Here is a 4,053-nt window from a genome sequence, read left to right as displayed (position 1 = left end):
TTCCAGTGTTGGAGTATTCACAACTTCTGGAGGCAGCTTGTTCCTCCGATTAATTGCTTTAACTATCAGGAAATTTCTCCTTAGTGAATAGAGTAGAGTAGAAGAGTTGGAAGGGACCTTGGAGGTCATGTAGTCCAACCCCCTGCTCAGGCAGGAAATCCTATACCATTTCAGACAAATGGCTGGCCAGTCTCTTAAAAACTTCCTGTGTTGGAGCACCCACAACTTCTGGAGGCAAGTCGTTCCACTGGTGAATTGTTCTAACTGTCAGAAGTTTCTCCTTAGTTCTAGGTTGCTTCTCCCCTTGATGAGTTTCCATTCGTTACTTCTTTTGTCCTGCCTTCAGGTGCTTCGGAGAATAGCTTGACTCCCTCTTCTTTGGGGCAGCCCACAAAGTTCTAGATTGGCTCTGTCCTTCATTAGTTTCCATCCAGCCTTTCTCCTTTCAGCGGCTACCAAGGCCCCCCCGACCACTTAACCAAACAAATCTAGTCGCTTCCCACCACACAAACGCACGCACGCGCAATTCTTCATCAAGCTATGAAGGAAAGTTGAATTTCTTAGGGCTCTCCTAAGTGTGCACTGCATCCAGGCTGCTTCCCATTCGTTCGGAAGGCTCTGAGGACTTTCTTGGAGAAGGAGAGTCTTGTGTGTGTGTGTTTTTTTTTAAGGTTTTGTTCCCTGCGGAGAACAAGGTTGTGTCAGAGGTCAAGACAAAAGGTAAGGAAGAGGTCAGGGCAGACGTCTCGAAACAGCCTCTAAAACTTCAGGAAAACTGCAGCCCCGGTGTGGAAGGAAAGGGATTTTTCAAAGGCCGCTGAGTTGGGGACCTCTCAACATCCTGGCTTTTTTTCCCTTTAGGCAGAACGATAACAGATAGATAGGCTTGTGTTTCCAAAGCAGAAGAAAAACTGTTAGCAAACATCTCCTTTTTTTTTTTTTTGCATTATGCAAACATCTCCCCGCAAAGAAAAAAAAAACCCTGCTGCAGGATCATTGTTTCCCCCCCCCACCCTCCACCCCTTTGCATCCGATCCCCAAATTACAACAACGGTGGGGACTTCTCGGCATCGTTTTTGTTTGCTTGCTTCGGATCAAAGCCCCCCCCCCCCCAGGAACAGCCCCAAGAGTCTGCAGAGGGATGCAGGCCTGTATTGTCAAACATGTCTGACCTTGCTGGGATAGCAAAGGCTCAAAATTGGGAAGGACTGCGATAATAGAAGCCAAACTGTTTTTTTTTTGTTTTTTTCCTGAGACCAAAGAAACTTTGGGGGAAATCGAGAGGGGAGAGATTGCAACAGTGCTGGGATGATGGGGCATCAAGCCTGAATCCAAAGCCCCATAAAATGATAAGCGCTTGCCAGTGGACGTTGGAGCTGTTATCCTGTTCTCTGAGGCAAATACCTGAATAGTTTACTACTTCGCTTCCCCTGTTTGCTTTTTTAGCTACCTTATCGTCCTTTTGGGAGGGTCCCTTCTCTTTCTATCTTTCCTGTCCTTGATCCCATTTTCACTCTCCCCCCACTATATCTTGCAAGGCAAAGCTGTCCCCGTGTTTGAGGCAGCTTGAGAAAGCCAAGAGAAGGCATCTGATAACTTTGATTTATTTGATTTGGGGGGGGGGGGTTGGTCATCCTCCCTTTGTGCCTTGAGACAGAGCTGTTGTTCGGAGAGAGGGGGGGGAGAAAGGCGTTCTGACATCAGGGTATGGGAACCTAGGACTGTCTTTCTACCCCTTGCCACGCACACGCAACCCGTCCCAATTGGAGGGAATCATGCATCTCTGCCCTAAAGCATCCAGAGATGTAAGATGGATGGCCATGAAAACAGGACCAGACTCAGCCTATTCTAGAATGCCTTGTCTGCTCGTTGCTGTGGCTTTCTTCCAAAGTTTAGACCCCCCCCCACCACCTGTCGCAGGCATATAACAGAATAACAGAGGTGGGAGGGTCTTGTGGGTCATCTAGTCCAACCCCCCACTCAAGCAGGAGACCCTACACCATTTCTGATAGGACAGCAGTCCAGTCTCTTCTTGAAAGCCCCCAGCGATGAAGCTCCGACAACGTCTGAAGGCGAGCAGTTCCGTTGGTTGATGGTTCTCGCTGTCAGAAAAAAATCCCTCCTTAGTTCCAGGTTGCTTCTCTCCTCGATCAGTTTCCACCCGCTGTGCCTGGTCTGGCCTTCGGATGCTTTGGGAAATAGGTTGTGTCCCCGCCCACCCCCCACCACCGCCTCTCTGCCACAGCCCCTCAAATGTAGGAAGACTGCTATCCTGTCACCCCTGGTCCTTCTCTTCACCTAAACCGATACTCATTCGGTATAAAAAAGGAACCGAATTGCACAACCCAACCAATAGGCCCGTGGTGGCGAACCTATGGCACGCATGCCACAAGTGGCATGCAGAGCCTTCTCTGTGGGCATGGTCGGCGTCTCCCCAGTCCTAGGCCTTCAGCTGGGTTTTATAAAAAACCTTTTCGCTTTAGGCCTCCACCGCCGTGTGCAAAAAACAACAACAAAAGGTTCAATCAATCAGTTTCAACTTTTCAACGTCTGGCGGGGGGAAAAAAAGATCTTGCAAAGTTGGAATTGATTGCTTGAACTTTTTAGTCCCACCCAGTCTGCCGTTACCACTGCAGCCACGCCCACCCAATGGGCCACGCCCATCCAATGGGCCACGCCCACCCGGGTTGCACTTTGGGCACTCGGGTTGTTGGATAACAATCTAGCTTTGGGGTTATTGGTTAGGTGTCCCTGGGAGGGGCAGCAGTTTATTTTTTTATTTATTTTATTTTATTTATTTATTTATTTTTAATCCCATTTATATCCCGCCCTTCTCCGAAGACTCAGGGTGGCTTACAATCTAAGAAGCACAAATCAATGTGCTTAGCAATAGCCTTCATTCTATATATATGCCTGCTTATAAGGGCTTTCGCCTCCCCTCCAAGCGGCATTATTACAAAGTCAGCTTATTGCCCTCCAACAATCTGGGTCCTCATTTTACCTACCTGGGAAGGATGGAAGGCTGAGTCAACCTTGAGCCTGGTGGGACTCGAACCTGCACTAATGGCAGGCAGCTGGGGTTACTTAAGGAGGCATTAGCCCACTGCTCCACCAAGCAGTTCATCAAAAAAAAAAGAGGGAGAGAGAAAAAAACAGGAGAAACAATCTGATGAAATAATTCTACCCTTCAGAGGTGAAAGTCCATCATCTAGAGCAGAGGTCCCCCAACCTTTTGGGCACCAGGGACCGGTTCCGTGGAGAGAGCTGGTTCCACGGACCGGAGGGTGTGTGGTTTTGTGTGTTGCCTGCATCCTGCGGATGGGGCTTTGCTGGTTTGTGCGGACCGGTTGCTGGCATGCTGTGCCCTGGTGCCGGTCCACGGATCGGGGGTTTGGGGACCCCTGATCTAGAAGACCTTGAATGGCGCCGCTCGGGGATTCCGCGCAGCATCCAATCCCGTATCCTGAGCCCTGAGCTCTGCTTTTAATTCTTCTGGAGTTTGAAGGAGGAGTGGGCCGAAGGCGAGCCTGCATCTGGAGCAGAAAAAGAGGAAGCCAAAAGAAAACAGTGTGAGATTTCCAGCTGTTGCTGGGGGTAACCCAGCCAGCCTGTGCGGGGGAGACCCCTCGTCTGTCCGGGTGAGACCTCTGCGGGCGGTTGTGGACGATTCTTTAAATTGGGCGTGTTGCACGCTCAGCAACTGCCAGTGGGAAGCCGTTCTCCGGAGAACCTGGCTTGGCTTGCATTCGGTCTAGCCTGCACTTCTTGTATTCCCACCAGCCTTGTTAAAAAAAAAAATCCCGGTTGTGTACATGTTCCTCTGGTGTTCCTGGCTCAGGAACGACTTCTTGGTGAAGTTGGGCTTTCCCGCTGCAGGAAGCCCACTGGCTTCGGAGTGAAACAGGATCAAAATGGGCTTGCTCGCCGGTTTTCAGATGCAAAAGGAGGGACAAAATGAAATGTGAAAGGCAATTTTTTGTTGTTGTTGATTTTAAATAATTAAATTGAATTGTTAAATCGCACTGCAGTGAGCTGTCCACGGTGAGTTAGGCC

Source organism: Vipera ursinii (assembly GCF_947247035.1).
Source record: "Vipera ursinii genome assembly, contig: scaffold_214, whole genome shotgun sequence".
NCBI lineage: Eukaryota > Metazoa > Chordata > Lepidosauria > Squamata > Viperidae > Vipera > Vipera ursinii.
Note: the sequence above shows the minus strand (reverse complement) of the source record.